Here is an 18,294-nt window from a genome sequence, read left to right as displayed (position 1 = left end):
CGCCGTCGTCGCCCTCCGGTCGCCGGTCGATGTCGTCGGTCCATGTCGCCGATGTCGACGCCCTCGCGCCGCCGGTCATCGTCGTCGCCACCTTCTCCTTCTCCTCGGCCCTCGCCGTCTCCACCGCACCGTCGCCGTGCGCCGTCGCGCCGCTCGCCGCCAGCCACGCCCTCCTCCCCATCTCTGTTTCCCTCTCACTGGCCAGCGGGTCCCACCCGCCAGCCCCTCCCTCTCGGTCGGGCCCGCGTGTCAGCCGCCCACTTACCCTCTCTCCCACCGACAGGTGGCTCCCACCTGTCAGCCGTCAGCCTCCTCTCTCCTCGTTGACGTCAGCAGCCCCATTAATTGCGCAATAATTGATTTAGGACTTTTCTGTTTAGCTTAAAAACCCAGAAAACTTCTAAAATTCATAAGTAATTCATCTAGTCTCCGTTTAGGTCCATTCAAGTTTCATTAAATCCAGAAAAATGCCAAGAATCCATTAAAAATAGTTTCTTCCTCTGTTTCAGTTGTTTTATAGCCTGTTTTTCTTGTTTTGCCTTGTTTGTCGTAGGTTCTGACCCCGTCGCAGCGCCGTTCGTTCTCGAAGTCGTCGCCGAAGTTCCTCGTGGGTCTAAGCAAGGCAAGTGGCACCCTTCTTTGATCATATTGAACCTATGATTATAAAATTCCTCGCTTTACATTCAAACATGCATTGTATTCAAATGTGTTTACTTTATTTATCTATTGGGCATTTACCTATATACCCGTTGATTCCCATTCATTATTATTGTCATCCCTAGGGCTAATTTGACTAGAATTAGGGTTAGTCAATGCTTAGCCATGCTTAGTTCAACTAGCTCACCAATTATTATTTAATTACTGTTACACTCTAATAGACCTTTATTGGTTGTAATCATTATTAATCTCCCGATGTGGATTAATACAACTAAAATATTGCTTATGGTGGGCTGTGGGTGCATGGTTTTGAGAGTCGTGCCCATGGCAATTAAGGACCGGTTCTCAGGAAACCCTGAAGGTCTTACACGTACTAACCACAAGCCAGAATAGGCAACGGTGAGACTCGTAATCTAGCTTGTCCCTATTCGACGTACCGAGGCAAGGGTAGGCGTGATGGAGTATGGACGGGCAATCGTGGTGTAACGAAAGCCTCTGCTGCTTCCGGATCTACCAAGGCATAAGAGCGGACTGCCCGACTTGGTGTAAAGGAGGGGGTGAAGCCTGAAGTGTGGTACGATTGTCTAGGGAGGGTTAGGTGAAAGGTCTTATCATGGTTTCCGTACTGAGGTATCGTGGTGATACGTTGGGGCATGGTAACATGCTTGGCAGCCATGTCTTGTGGGTAAAAAGTTGTACACCTCTGCAGAGTAAAACTATTCGAATAGCCGTGCCCGCGGTTATTGGGCGAACTAACAGACTCACTGGGATTAGTCGAACCCCTTTAATAATTTTACTAATCTTGGAACTGGTTTGACCCTGCGCAATGTGGTGTAACGTTGGTAGAGGTTTGGGTCTTGTCACGCCCAGAAATTCCTCGCACGAATTTCTGAACTTAATTGTGTATTAAATTCCCTGTCCAGGACCAGCCAGGGTACACAAAAAGACAATGTTGATTACATTACCATCGTTCTTAGAAACAACTGAAAGATTACACTTATTCTAACGGAAATGCAGCGGAAAGAAAAAGGTAGACTAGCTCCAGCGGGTACGGCTCCAGTCCACAGGCAACGCTTCGACGGCGGAACAGCTCACTCCTGAGAGGCACCTCCATCGGACTCGACTTCAAGCTCTGGGGTGGGAAAGTTAAGCAAGGCTGAGTACAAACCACCGTACTCAACAAGTAACACGGACAATGGGGAAATAAATGATGCATAGGGATTAACAAGGACATGCTAGGGTTAGTTGCAATAAAGCAGCAGTTAAACAAATTACAGAGATTAAAAAGAAATACAGGTAATTAAATACAGTAAAGGATAAGTAAATAACAGTTGTAAAAATACCACAACACTGTCCAACGTTACACCACGTTGCAACAGGCCCAACCACTACTCAACGTTACACCACGTTGCAGTAGTCCCGAGTGAGAAACCAATTAATCAAGTTATTAAAGGTTCACTAATCACAGTGAGGCTGGGAGCTCGCCCGTAACCGTGGGCACGGCTATTCGAATAGTTTATACTCTGATCAGAGGTGTACTACTGTACCCACAAGACACGACTCCACTACACTTGAACGTGCGCCGACATACCACCATGGTATACCGGAAAGGAGACCGTGATAGGACCCGTTACACAACCCTCCCTATTTAATCGTACCACACTTCAGGTTTCACCCCCTCCTTAACACCAAGTCGGGCAGTCCCCTCTTGTGCCTTGGCAGATCCGGAAGCAGCAGAGGCTTTCGTTACACCACGATTACCCGTCCATACTCCATCACGCCTACCCTTGCCACGGTACGTCAAATAGTTTGAAGTCATGCTTCAAATCCCACCTTACCCATTTCGGCATGTGGTTAGCACTTAATTACTTCCAGGGTTTCCCGTGAACCGGTCCTTAATTACCATGGGTGCGACTCTCAAAACCATACACCCACAGCCCACCATTATCAATATTTTAGTTGACATTAACCCGAACCGGGTAATGAATCCATATCTCAGCTATTCAGAACTAAGCATGATTAAAGGTGATCCCAATGAGCTATTTGTTCTAAGCACGGCTAAGCTTTAACCTAAGCATAACTCTAATCAATTTACCCCTGGTCCAACAACGAATAAAGTTGGATAAACAACGGCATAGTAATAAGGTTTACCCGAAGAAGATAAATACAGTAAATATTTTAATCAAAACAATGCATATTTGAATTATTAAATCGGGGGAATTTGCAATAATGGGTTCAATATGATCAAAGATGAGTGTCACTTGCCTTGCTCTGGCCCTTGGGGAACTTCGGCGACGAACTCGAAGTAAACCGGCTCTTCGGCGGGGTCCGAATCTAAGCGACAAAGCACAAAAATAAATAAACAGGCACAAACTCTACTGAAATAGCAAAAGAAACTATTTTTAATGGATTCTTGACAATTTTATGAATTTAATGAAATTTGAATGGACCTAAACGGAGATTAGATGAATTACTTATGAATTTTAGAAGTTTTCTGGGTTTTTTAACTCAACAGAAAAGTCCTAAATCAATTATTGCGCAATTAATGGGGCTGCTGACGTCAGCGAGGAGAGAGGAAGCTGACGCTGACAGGTGGGGACCACCTGTCAGTGAGAGAGAGGGGAAGGGAGAGACTGACACGCGGGGAACGGCTGACGGGTGGGACCCACTCGTCAGCATGAGGGGAACAGAGTGGAGGGGAGCAAAGCGCGCGGGCTCGGGCGGACGGCGGCGGCCGGCGGGAGCGCCGGGCGACGCGGCGACGGCGCGACGACGACGACCGGCGTCCGGCGACGGCACGACGGTGACGACGGCCGAGGCGGCGACGCACGGGCGCACCCGGCAGAACAGCGGCGACAGCGACTGGCGAGCGGCGAGCGCGGCACGCGCGGGCGCAAGCGACAGCGGCTAGACATCGGCGACGCGAAGGCGACAACGACCGTAGCGGCCGGCAGGAGGGGCGAGCTTCGCACTTGTCCGGCGACAGCGCGCGACTCGGCGGCGGTCGGCCGAAAAGGGGGAGAGAGAGGGGAGGAGGATGGGGATGCTCACCGGCGGCGGCGAGAGCGCGGACGGGTCGGCGAGGTCGAGGCGGAGGTGGCAACGCGGTGGGAGCGGGAGATCGGCAACGGCGGCGGAGATCGACGGGTGACGGCGAGGGGGCTAGACGCGGCGGCGGAGAGGTTGGAGGAGCTGCGGCGGGCGCGAGGCGTCCACCGGCGACAACGAGAGCCCGGGAGAGGTTGGCGACACCGAGGCGGAGACGATGACGCGGCTAGGCGGCGACGACCGGCAACTAGCGGCGAGATCGATTGGCGGCGGTGAGGCGACCGGGCGCGACGGCGACGGTGCGACGGAGGAATGCGCAGCGCGGGGACGCTCACCGGCAACGACAAGGGTGGCAACCGGTCGGCGACAGCGGGACGGAGGTGGTGACGCAACAAAGCGGCGGCGACCGGCGGCTGGCGACGAGATTGCGCGGCGTCGGCGAGAGGCGGCAGCGCGGTGGCGGCTCGAGCGACGACGGAAAGTGAGCGACTGCGCGCGGCGGCTCGGGATTTAAAGGGTGGCGGCGCCGGCTAGGGCGGGCGGAGGTTGGAGAACGAGTCGGGGACGACGCGGTCTCAGCGGCGGCGGTTGCGGCGGCGGTGGTTGCGGCGGCGGCGCGGAGTCCGGCTCGGACGCGGCGCGGCGCGGGCGAGCAGGCGCGATCGCTGACAGGTGGGCCCCACCTGTCAGGGGCGCGAGAGAGGAGGGAGGCGGTGCAGACTCACGGGCGCGGGCGCAGCGCGGGAGATGGGCCGAGCGGCGGCCTGGGCGGGGCGCGCGCTGGTGGGCGGAGGGAGGCTGGCTCGGCTGGGCCGGCCGAGGAGGAAGCGGTGGGCCGGCTCGGCTGGGCCGGCCCGAGAAGGAGGAGAGGAAAAAGAAAAAGGGAAAAAAAAAAGAAAAGGGAGGAAAATTGGACTTCGGCCCAATTTGAGAAGGAAGGGAAAAAGAAAGGAAAAAGGAGGGAAAAAGGAAAACCCCACTTTTGCCGAGTTTTAAATTAATTTGTTTGATCAAATTTTATACTTCTGCAATTTGAATTTAAATCCAGTTAGTCGATTTGGAACCACGATTTAATTGAATTAGGTTCTTTTAGAGGGATTTTTCCTGAGTTAATTAAACCAATTGTTATTTACGAATCTCTTTTTACGATTTAGGCTTGGGATGAAACTCCGGGCGTGACACCTCGTGTGGTCTTAACTGACGAGAGGCGTAAGCAACCACCTTTCCTTCTTGCATTAACACGCATCCAAGTCCTGATCTGGATGCATCACAGTAAACCTGGAAGTCTTTCATTTTATCCGGCAAAACCAACACAGGCGCCGAAACTAACCTTTGCTTGAGCTCTTCAAAACTCTTATGGCACTCTTTTGACCATTTGAACTTCTCTTCCTTTTTCAACAACTGTGTCATTGGCTTGGCTATCTTTGAAAAATTCTCAATGAACTGGCGGTAATAGCCCGCAAGTCCTAAGAAACTCCTGATCTGGAAAACCGTCTTAGGCGGGGTCCACTTGATCACTGACTCCACATTACTGGGGTCCACTGCTACACCTTGCGCATTGATCACATGGCCAAGGAACTTCACTTCGTGCAGCCAGAAATCACACTTGCTGAACTTGGCATACAACTGATGTTCTCTTAGCTTCTCTAGCACAATTCGCAAATGTTGCTCGTGCTCTTCTTCTGACTTGGAGTAGATAAGAATGTCATCAATGAAGACAACCACAAACTTATCCAGGTATTCTATGAACACCTTATTCATGAGATTCATGAAAAATGCCGGGGCATTCATAAGTCCAAACGACATTACCGTACACTCATACAAGCCGTAGCGGGTAGTGAATGCCGTCTTGGGGATATCTTCTTCCCGAATTCTCAACTGGTGATACCCTGATCTCAAATCGATCTTGGAGAAAACTTTGGCTCCCTTCAACTGATCAAACAGATCATCAATCCTTGGCAGAGGATACTTATTCTTGATAGTAACATCGTTCAAAGCACGATAGTCCACACACATTCTCTTAGTTTTGTCCTTCTTCTCAACAAAGATAACCGGGGCACCCCAAGGCGAGGTACTCGGTCGGATGTAACTTTTCTGAAGCTGTTCATCCACTTGCTTCTTCACTTCTGCCATCTCATTAGCTGCCATCCTATAGGGTCTCTTATAGATCGGCGCAGTTCCTGGTACCAAATCGATACGGAACTCAACCTCTCTTTCTGGCGGCATTGTTGTGAGATCATCTGGAAACACCTCCGGATACTCACAAACCACTAGTATGTCTTCCAACTTTTTCGGATCTTTGACTGTTTCCGAGGGCTGCTCTTCGGCTTTCATCTGATTCAAACAAGTCCTGATTGACACTGACTCCGGCGACTGGTAAGTCACCACTTCACCCATTTCACTGGTCAAGGTGACTGTACGCTTGGCACAATCAATCACTCCTTGATGCTTGGTAAGCCAGTCCATTCCCAAAATGACATCTAGGTCTATGGATTCGAGAAGGATGAGATTGGCTAGAAAGGGTGTCCCTTGGATCTCTATGGGCACAATAGGGCTATAAAGGTCCGAGAACATACTATGCCCTGGAGTACTAACCCACATCGGGTTTCTTAACTTTTCCCTTCTTAACCCAAGCAATCCCACAAACTTTCTTGAAATAAAAGAGTGCGTAGCACCAGAATCAAAAAGTACTGTAGCAGGTACGGAGTTGACAGGAAACGTACCCAGTATTACTTCTGGTGCAGCCTGTGCTTCTTCGGTGGTGACATGGTTCACATGAGCTTGTACAAACCTCTGCCCGCTGCGCTTCGGCTTTGGGCACTTGTCGGCAAAGTGACCTAGGTCGCCACAGTTGTAGCACACTCCAGGCTTGGCACCTGCATCCTTCCGGGCTGGAGGAGGTTGAGCTGTTGGTGGAGGAGCGTTCTGTTGCCGGGGAGCTGGTGCAGGGAGAGCACGCTGAGGTAGAGCACGCTGGGACGAGCCACCACTGGAGAAGTTGTTGGGGTTGTAGGGATGATGTTGGCGGACAATAAAGGTCGATTGTCCGTGCTGCTGATTCTAGGGATGGGGCTGGTGTGGAATCGGGGCTTCTGAGCAGGCGGTTGGTTGGACCTGAACTGCGAAGCCTTCCTCTTCTTATCCATCTGGAGGTGCTGGTCCTCTTGACGGATGGCTTTATCCACTAGTTTTTCAAAGTCAGCATAGTCGCCCGAAAGCAACTGCTTCTTCAGCTCATCATCCAACCCTCCGAGGAACTTTTCTTGTCTTTCGGCATCAGTGCGAACATCCTCGGGGGCATATCGCGCTAGGCGATTAAACTCATGAAGGTACTCTGTCACCGTCTTGGTACCTTGCTGCAGCGCGCGGAACTCACGCTTCTTCTGTGTGACTATTCCGTCAGGGATATGGGCCTTGCGGAAGTTAAGACAGAATTCCGCCCAAGTCACTTCCGTGGTAGCGGTGCGGGTAACCAGGAAATTATCCCACCAAGCAGAGGTGGGACCCATCAGTTGATGTGCGGCGAAGGATACTTTCTCTTGGTCAGTGCACTGCAGTAGATTGAGCTTCTTCTCGATAGCATGGAGCCAATCACTTGCCTCCATGGGGTTGGTAGTGCTTGAGAAGGTCGGGGGACGAACACGGAGAAACTCTGGCAACTTGGACTGCACTCGGGGTGGTCCATGCTGTTGCTGGGTATTCTGATTCTGATTCAAGAGCTGCTGTAGCACTTGCTGGTGTTGTTGCTGTTGCATCTGCTGCATCATCCAAGCGAGCATCTAAGTTTGGCTAGCAAGAATCTGAGCGAGTGACGGGTTCTCTGGTGGAGGCGATGGGGGCGGCCCTCCGGTGCTGGACTGGTCGGTGTCGCGGTTGCCGTGGCGGGTGTTTACCATCTGCGGGAGCGGGGAACAGAAAGAGAAAGAAGAAAAAGAAACGGCTAAGCAAACAGGGGCTTTATTTAATTAGTGAACTGTAATTGTCTTGCTTAAGAAACACACTTAAAACCACACAACTCCTGGCGGAACAACCATAACCCCACTACTGCTATGGTTCACCACTAGCCCCAAGCGAAGCAAACCTAACACACCAAAACTAACACACAACGACTAAAACGAAGCTAAAGGCAACGCCTAGGGCACGGAAGGAGAGCGACGGTCGACGACAGGGGACGGATCTTCTTCCTCATCTTCGGAACGGCTCCTGGAGTTGCTGAGGAGACCATCTTCATCTTCACCCGAAGCGGACTCGCTGCTGCTAGAGACTGAGACGATCCTGTTACGGCTTCTTGCAGCGTTGAACGGGGAGACTCCTTCCTTAGGCACTGGGGTCGGAGAGGTTGGCACCATCTGCATCAGAGGTCTTGGTTCATCCGGGGCACCGGGGTAAGACTGAACTCTGGGCGGCCCACGGGTTCGCTTCCTTGCCGTAGTGCGAAGCCTTGCACCACCGGGCTCTGGGAGTCCTTTGAGCCTGGCGTTCTCCTTCTTCAATCGGTCGAGCTCATCTTGCAGGCGGACGATCTGAGTGAGCTTGGCGTCGTTCAAGGCCTTGGACGCTTCGTGGAGATCGTGATGCATCTAGTCGAGGCCCTGCAGCACCGTGCACATCCTACCGAAGGTAGGGTCTTGCTCACTCCGGGCAGACCGAAACCTACTGACCATGGAATTGGGTCCACGACCAGGGTGATACCGGTAAGCTGAATGCCGAAACGTCAGGTCGTGCCTGGCCCTGAGCGTTGTCATCAGACTGTAAGCAGCTTCCTGGCAGGCATGCTCATGCGTGCCTCCGGCTCCTTCTGCTTCCAAGTTAGGGAGGACACCAGGGATTCCATGTAGCTCCAATCTGACTCGGTGGGGAAACTCGCCTTCAAGAGGATGGATCGTAGTGTACTCCGGCTCATAGGGGTATCCTGCCGTGAACGAGACTTTTGCCAACTCTCCCACGAATCCAGCCATTCCGTTTCCACGATGGTACTAGGGGTGGTCAGTCATCTAAAGAACACAAGGATACGGAATCAATAGATGCAAAATTTTATTTCAACATAAATAAATCATAAAAGAAACAAAGTAAATAAAGTTTTACCTGTAAATCGATTTACTCACGCTTTTCAACAAAAGGGGTTTTGTCTTTTAAATCACTCACGCTTTTGAAAAACACTAACCCATTTTCAAACCACTCCAACTTTCGCAAACCATGCACAAACATGAAAAGCAGAGGGCTCTTAGGGTTTCCATTGGGCTGATCCTACGGTCAAAGGTGGCTCTGATACCAACTTGTCATGCCCAGAAATTCCTCGCACGAATTTCTGAACTTAATTGTGTATTAAATTCCCTGTCCAGGACCAGCCAGGGTACACAAAAAGACAATGTTGATTACATTACCATCGTTCTTAGAAACAACTGAAAGATTACACTTATTCTAACGGAAATGCAGCGGAAAGAAAAAGGTAGACTAGCTCCAGCGGGTACGGCTCCAGTCCACAGGCAACGCTTCGACGGCGGAACAGCTCACTCCTGAGAGGCACCTCCATCGGACTCGACTTCAAGCTCTGGGGTGGGAAAGTTAAGCAAGGCTGAGTACAAACCACCGTACTCAACAAGTAACACGGACAAGGGGGAAATAAATGATGCATAGGGATTAACAAGGACAGGCTAGGGTTAGTTGCAATAAAGCAGCAGTTAAACAAATTACAGAGATTAAAAAGAAATACAGGTAATTAAATACAGTAAAGGATAAGTAAATAACAGTTGTAAAAATACCACAACACTGTCCAACGTTACACCATGTTGCAACAGGCCCAACCACTACTCAACGTTACACCACGTTGCAGTAGTCCCGAGTGAGAAACCAATTACTCAAGTTATTAAACGTTCACTAATCACAGTGAGGCTGGGAGCTCGCCCGTAACCGTGGGCACGGCTATTCGAATAGTTTATACTCTGATCAGAGGTGTACTACTGTACCCACAAGACACGACTCCACTACACTTGAACGTGCGCCGACATACCACCATGGTATACCGGAAAGGAGACCGTGATAGGACCCGTTACACAACCCTCCCTCTTTAATCGTACCACACTTCAGGTTTCACCCCCTCCTTAACACCAAGTCGGGCAGTCCCCTCTTGTGCCTTGGCAGATCCGGAAGCAGCAGAGGCTTTCGTTACACCACGATTGCCCGTCCATACTCCATCACGCCTACCCTTGCCACGGTACGTCAAATAGTTCGAAGTCATGCTTCAGATCCCACCTTACCCATTTCGGCATGTGGTTAGCACTTAATTACTTTCAGGGTTTCCCGTGAACCGGTCCTTAATTACCATGGGTGCGACTCTCAAAACCATACACCCACAGCCCACCATTATCAATATTTTAGTTGACATTAACCCGAACCGGGTAATGAATCCATATCTCAGCTATTCAGAACTAAGCATGATTAAAGGTGATCCCAATGAGCTATTTGTTCTAAGCACAGCTAAGCTTTAACCTAAGCCTAACTCTAATCAATTTACCCCTGGTCCAACAACGAATAAAATTGGATAAACAACGGCATAGTAATAAGGTTTACCCGAAGAAGATAAATACAGTAAATATTTTAATCAAAACAATGCATATTTGAATTATTAAAGCGGGGGAATTTACAATAATGGGTTCAATATGATCAAAGATGAGTGTCACTTGCCTTGCTCTGGCCCTTGGGAAACTTCGGCGATGAACTCAAAGTAAACCGGCTCCTCGGCGGGGTCCGAATCTAAGCGACAAAGCACAAAAATAAATAAACAGGCACAAACTCTACTGAAACAGCAAAAGAAACTATTTTTAATGGATTCTTGACAATTTTATGAATTTAATGAAATTTGAATGGACCTAAACGGAGACTAGATGAATTACTTAAGAGTTTTAGAAGTTTTCTGGGTTTTTTAACTAAACAGAAAAGTCCTAAATCAATTATTGCGCAATTAATGGGGCTGCTGACGTCAGCGAGGAGAGAGGAGGCTGACGGCTGACAGGTGGGGACCACCTGTCGGTGAGAGAGGGGAGAAAGAGACTGACACGCGGGCCCGGGGAGGAGAGAGAGGAAGAGAGGCGCGGGGGCGACTGACGAGTGGGGCCCGCTGGTCAGCGAGGCTGGAACAGAGAGGAGGGGAGAGCGCGGCCGGCGGCGGGAGCGACGGGCGGCGCGGCGGCAGCGGCGCACGCACGGCGACGGCGACGACGCGACGGCGACGACGGCGCGACGGCGACAACGGCGCGACGACGACGACTGGCGGCAGCGCGTCGCGCGGGACCGAGCGCGGGTGCACGGCGACGACGGCACGACGGCGACGACCGGCGATGAGCGCGGGTGACGGCTAGACGACGGCGTCGCGAAGGCGACGACGACCACCGCGAGTGGCGGCGAGGAGGAGCTCCGCACGCGTCCGGCGACGGCGTGCGGCTCGGCGGCGGTCGGCCGGGAAGGGGGAGAGAGAGGGGAGGAGGAAGGGAACTCTCACCGGCGGCGGCGAACACGCGGGCGAGTCGGCGAGATCGAGGCGGAGGTGGCGACGCGGGTAGGAGCGGAAGATCGGCGGTGGCGATGGAGATCGATCGGCGACGGTGAGGAGACCGAGCGCGACGGCGACCGGGCGGCGAAGCAATGCGCGGCGCACGGGATGATCACCGGCGAAGATGAGGGCAGCAACCGGTCGGCGACGGCGGCACGGAGGTGGTGACGCGGCTAGACGGCGGCGAAGGCGTCCGGCAGCGAGATTGAACGGCGGCGGCGAACAGCGATGGCGCGACGACGGCTCGGGCGGAGACGGAAAGTGGGCGACGGCGCGCGGCGGCTCGGAGTTTATAGGGTGGCGGCGCCGGCTAGGGCAGGGCGGAGGTTGGAGACCGAGTCGGGGACGACGCGGTGGCGGCGGCAGCGCGGCGCGGGCGCGCGGAGGCAGGTTTACTGTCGCTGACAGGTGGGCCCCACCTGTCAGTGGCACGAGGGAGGAGGGAGGCGGCGCGGACTCGCGGCGCGGGCGAGCGAGCGAGCTGGGCCGGGCGGCGGCCCAGGCGGGGCGCGCGCGGGGAGGAGGAGAGAGCGGCCGGTCGGCTGGGCCGGCCGAGAGGAAATGGGCCGGCTCGGCCGGGCCGGCCCGGGAAGGAAGGAGAAGAAAAAGAAAAAGGAAAAAGAAAAGGAAGGGAGGTAAATTGGACTTCGGCCCAATTTGAGAAGGAAGGAAAAAGAAAGGAAAAAGGAGGGAAAAAGGAAAACCCCACTTTTGCCGAATTTTAAATTAATTTGTTTGATCAAATTTTATACTTCTGCAATTTGAATTTAAATCCAGTTAGTCGATTTGCGAGCCTCGATTTAACTGAGTTAATTTCTTTAGAGGGATTCTTCCTGAGTTAATTAAGCCAATTGTTATTTACGAATTCCTTTTACGATTTTAGGCTTAGGACAAAACTCTGGGTGTGACAATAGCCCTATCATCGGTCATGTGTTAAGTGCATCCACTAAGCACCCAATGACTCCCACCGGTGCAGTAGTTCACCTACAAAAGAAGATCAAACTCTTTTAGGTACCCAAACTTGTTTGAGTCCTTGCAGGATAGAGATCAAAGCTTTAGGCACCCAAGTGGCATTCTTTTTACCACCAAGTAAAGGGGAACCAACATACTTGGCAACAATGCTACTATCATGAGCCTTTCTAAGCATATAATGTGAATTAAACAAGTATGTCTTAGGAGGCTTGCCACCGTGGCAATTATTTACAAAGTGCCCAACCTCATGACACTTTGTGCAATACTAACCATTACTATTGACAAAACGAGTGACATGGTGAGAAGATTTCTTACCCTTCTTTGGAATGAATCCAAGTCCCTCCTTAAGAATACACCGTTGTTCACTCAAAATTTTGTCAAGAGTGTTCTTGCCCTTGAAGCATCTTTCCAAACTCTTATTGAGCTTGGTCACTTGCTCCTTGAGCTCATTGTTCTCAACAACAAGTGATGTATCATGAGTGGACACATAAGAACTAGAAATAGAGCTAGGCACATCAATAAGATCATCACAAGAGGTGGAGATGCTAGACGATGCAACATGAGCAATATGACAAGTAGTGCTATCATCAAGCAAATCACAAGATATGCCAACATCAATGAGTGCTCCATATTGTGTAGTGACAAGGAGGTTGTCATGAGCTTCCTTAAGCTTCTCATGAGAGATGGTTAGTTTCTCATGTGAAGTCTTTAGCTCCTCATACAAGACTGTCAAAGAAGCATGATCCTTCTTTAACGTCTTGAACTTGACTATCTCCTTTCACTATAAGCATGGAGCTACTCAAACATACTCACAAGCTAATCATAGGAAACGTCACCACAATCATTATCACTCTCACTATCCTATCATAGGAAACGTCACCACAATCATTATCACTCTCACTATCACTAAAGGATGTTATCTTAGAGTAGCCCTTTGCCATGAGACAAAGTGGAGCGAAGAGTGATGGAGCCTCCTTGATAGCAGCCACGACCATCTTCTTTTTCTTGGAGCTAGCTAGCATCATCATCATCAACCTCTTCTTCATCGAACCCGGATGAAGTAGTGCTCTCATCATTTGAGTCCCATTGTCTAATGAAAACCTCAATTTTTCTTCCTTCCTTCTTGAGCTTCTTCATGAGCTTGTAACCTCCATTCTTCTTCTTGGATGGCTTGTCTTCATTCTCATCCTTGGAGGGACACTTAGAAGCAAAGTGCCCCTTCTCACCACACTCAAAACACCTTAAGTTTGAGAGAGTCTTGTTTCGTCTTCTATTTCTTCTTCTATTTTAATTTGAGCCCCTTCCCTTTTCTTTTCTTCTTCCCAAGAAGTCATTGAATCTTCTAGCCAAAAGAGCAATCTCTCCTTCCAAGTCATCATGAGCTTCATTTGCCTTGCTTTTGCTCTTGTCTTCAACTTCGGCTTGAAGAGCAATGCACTTCTTGGATGGTGGGGCTTCCTCCATCTCCTTCTTCTTCAACTTGTACATGTCATTGGTGTTGATCTTCCCCAAAAGGCTTGCAGGAGTCATCCTTGACAAGTCAGAGTTGATGAGCATGGTGACAAAAGTTTTATACTTCTCTGGTAAAGCTCTAAGCATCTTTTGGGCAACTTTAAGATCGTTGTAAGTTGCTCCAAGCCCCTTGAAATCATTCACAATGACATTGAGTCTTCCATACATGTCATTGTTGTGGTCATACCATATCCTAAACCATAACTTTTAAGTAGATACGGATCTTTTTGGACATGGATGTGGATACAGATTGTTGCGGATGTTGGAAATGGTGCGGAGTCGGCTCAGAAACAGATTATTATACTAACAAGCTGAGCTGAGCCGGTCGCAAGCTAAGCGAGCTAACGAGCTTTATGTTTTTCATCCAGGCCGAATCCCATTGGTAAGCATTGTGGAGTTTGCTACCACTAATGACACCTATAGCGGGTCTCACTCATAGTGTACTCATAAAGACTATGAGTGGTGTTTATTCAATATTTTTGCTTGGCATGGTATTTGTTCGTCGCTTTCTTCAGTTCTACCAGGATAGTTCCTTAGCTGTCCACAACCATCACATCAATCTTAAATCTTTGAAACTTGCACTCTGCGGTAGTGCGGTATATTGTGAAACTGGAGCAAGGAGGAAGAACCGTCGGCACCAGCGGGTTTATGGCGTTCAACACACCACCACCACATGGTCCTCTTTGGTCTGTGCAGCATAAATAACTTGTGCCAATTACAACCACTGCTTCGACCGCGTTCGTCTCTTCGTTTTTTTACACAAGATTCTCGTTTTTTACGTGTATGTTTTCTGAATTAATAAATGGTATATTTTTTAAAAAAATTCTATAAAAAAGTTGCTTTAAAAAATCATAAAAATCTATTTTATATATTTTTACTAATTAATACTTAATTAATTATAGACTAATTTATTAGCATGTTTTTGGTACCAGATAACTAATCCACCCTTCCAATCTGCCGAACGTGGCCTTCCTCATAATCTTTCCATCTTCTGATTCTCAAAATTTCCAAGAACTTCCCCCACGGCCCCACGGGATTCTTGGAGATGTTTTCATCGGTGCATATTATACGGTTTTTGACTTCAGCCATGACAGGATCGGGTTCACGGAATCTGCATGAATGGTCTGTAAAAAATTAGTCTTGTTATCACGAAGACCTATACATATTAGGGATAATTTGGCTGTCCACTCTCATAAGCTGAAGCCAAAAATGTATGGTTCCAGATATTAGTTAGTACACGGAAAAAAACCTCTTTGGCTGCTTCTTTCTGGAAAAGAAAAATGGACATATGGAAGCATGTTTAAAACAATTCTATTCTTGAATAATTAATGCTTATCTACCCATGTATACGTATATATTGTATACCGAAAGATGGAGCATTAGTGAATAATAATCCTGCTCATCTTGTGGATTCTGAAACCATATATGTTTTTTTTTCCATTTTGAATTTTGTTCAATAATTTCTCTTGCATCTGATGATTAAACGTTAGTCCAGCAGTATGGGCGTCCACAATATGATTCATCTTTGATTATTTTTCAGGAACAGTAATTAAAGTTTGCCAACGCCATGACGGAAGCGAAGGAACTATGGATGTATCATTGTGGTATACCCGGATAGAGTGTATACTGTGTACTATAGATGATACTACTTTCGTCCCTAATTATTGGACGCCGTTGACTTTTTTATACGAGTTTGACCATTTGTCTTATTCAAAAAATTTATATAATTATTAAATATTTTTATATCATTTCATTTATTGTTAAGTGTACTTTTATACATATATATATATAGCTTTACATATTTTGCAAAATTTTTTGAATAAGACAAATGGTCAAACTCGTATAAAAAAGTCAACGGTGTCAAACATTTAGGAACGGAGGGAGTAGATCATTAGATCGGTTATTCCTTTCTTATACACTACAAGAATTTTGATGAAAGATGACTTTAATTTACGTCCCAAGACATAAAATTTACGCCATGTTTTGAGGTTTAAGACGTTCTGTTAACTCCAAAATTTGGTAAATTTCAGTATTGGATTCGGATAAGGAAAGGTGCAATCGCTAATAGATATATTATCCGGAAGAGATCGAATTCAACAGGAAATCGTGAAGACCAAGGCTTGGCGGCGTAATTTTATCTAGTAGTTAGAGTTAGTTAGGACTTTATCTCCAAGAGATTAGAGTCCGATCGAGACTTGTTTATTTTCTTTTATCTATTAGAAACCATGTCGTGTTAGAGATAGAGTTTGCTATTTCTTTTTATCTATTAGGAGTCATGTCCGACACAGATTAGCATCCACCCGAGGGTATAAATATGTTTGTCCGGGGTCATTGTAAATCATCTACACATCAATTAGATCAACTTCTTTCGGCGTATCGCCACCCTCTTGTCCGAGGTTTTTAATTCCGGGGGAACTTGGCACCTGACGCGGGGCTGCATCGTCTCGATCTCCGGCAGAGGGGTAAGTCCTACGTTCCGCCGAGCCATGGTAATCACATCTGCTAGATTTTGACTGTCTCGGTTCAGTCCGATCTTCTAATTTGCTCATGCGGTTGCTAGTAATCGTATCAGTTTCAACTTGAGTTACTTCTGTATCTTGAGTTGATATTTGTCGTTTGATGTATTCAATCTAGTACTGTCTCGGTTTGGTCTGATCTAGTAGATTGCGTTTGTCAGATGGTTTATATCAGATCGATGTATTCAATCTAGTACTGTCTTGGTTGTCTGTTTGCCGTCTATAGCCGATGATCTTTGCCGATCTACATGCTTATCATATTTACATCAATAGAGTAGCCGATTGCCTCACTGTATTATTTTTATACCAATCAACTTGATTTATTTAGATCGGTATTTATTCTGTGTTGGATCAGCTTATGAGAATTACATGCAAATTGTGTTTAGCCTATCGTAACATATGATTCAGTGTTTATTGCAAGTAACTCGTCAGTTTATTTATTAACCTGATCGATTTTCATGTTTCCTATAATCATATCGTGCTCGACTGCATACTGTCTTGGTTAAGTCCAATCTCTGTATGTCTAGTTCGATCTGGTTATAGGGCCCGTTCGATCGACTAAGATTAATAAGTAACTTAGCGGATTATGTTGGTCTAATATTTAATTTAACTCTATTTCTATCAAGTTTGTAGCCGATCGAAGCTTTTTGCAGCCGATCATTTGTCCTATCGGCTAACCATTGCAACATTCATAGTTGATCGGCTGGATTACTAGTTACCTATCGGCTTGATAGTCGATCGACTTGTTTTACTGTTCATCTTGTCAGTTGCAGGATCAAACTGATTGGCACGTCCGCGCATCATTCTAAGAATTTAGGTCCTGCACTAGAGTGGTCTAAGATTAACTTCTAGGCCTTCGTATGTGACGCATCAGATCACATTTTGACGTTCTACAACAATTGATATAGGCCCAACCGGTACATATAGCACAAATATAGCCCAATTAAAATACCATACATTGAAAAGAGAGAGCCCAATTAACAATAAAATCCAGCCATCCAATACATCACATTGAAATTCAGCCACATTAATATGTCCACTGGTTTACATAATCAGTTACATATATCCAAAATCACAACAGCAAAAGCTTGCAGCCAACTTAGGTTTACATATCTAGCTATGTCATATATCCAAAATCACAACAGCTAACAGGTCCAGTTCACCAATAATGACATGTTCAAATCAGCTACATCAATATATCCAAAATAACTACAGCAGAAGCTTGCCATCTCACATCAACAGCATCAACACAGGTCCAATTCACCATGAATGACATGTCTAAGTCATACCATGTCCAAAATCATAGAATCCAAAAGAATACAGCCTTCTCTTATCTTGAATGAGAAAGACAACATAGATATGTAGCAAACTTTACTGAGATGGAGCAATTGTAGTATTCAGACCAATCAAACGGCGAAGAAGAATATTAGTCTCATCTGATGACTTTTTTAAGCTTTCAATCTCTTCCATTTGTTGCTTCCTTCCTTCTTCCGATTCTTCTATCTTCTTCTTCAAGGAATCCAACTCAACTTTAAGATCTGCTGCACCTTGTTTCTCTGCCTCAAGTTCAGCTTCTAGTTCTTCAACACATGTAGCAACAATTGTTTTGCCACTTCTCTTTGTGGCGGATGATTCAAGACCTACATTTTTAAGAAACTTTGATTTTGGCAGAACTTCATAAACAACTTCAATGTCAGTCTGTTGTGCTTGGCCTTCTTCTATAGGAACAGCAATGATTGCTTCCATATCAACCTAGCAATAGCAAGATGAGAGTTTAGAAGTGGCATTCCATTAGCCTTAATAAGTAAATACAAAAGAACAGAGTAATAGGTAACTCACAATCAAGATTCTTCACGGGCTCACTAAAACTAGTCTTGCTACTGCAATGACACTCTTTGAATAGATCAATGGCAGTAGGCGTCACATCTTTATACTTAGCTTGTTTCTAAAATTACATGCAAATATTTTGTGAATACAAAATACCATCATTGTATTGAAAGATTTTTCATGTGTAGAGCTATGTGTCAAATACCATTGAAA

Source organism: Oryza brachyantha, chromosome 6 (assembly GCF_000231095.2).
Source record: "Oryza brachyantha chromosome 6, ObraRS2, whole genome shotgun sequence".
In the NCBI taxonomy this organism is placed as follows: Eukaryota; Viridiplantae; Streptophyta; class Magnoliopsida; order Poales; family Poaceae; genus Oryza; species Oryza brachyantha.
The sequence above is the reverse complement of the archived record's forward strand: the minus strand, read 5'-3'. Positions refer to the sequence as shown.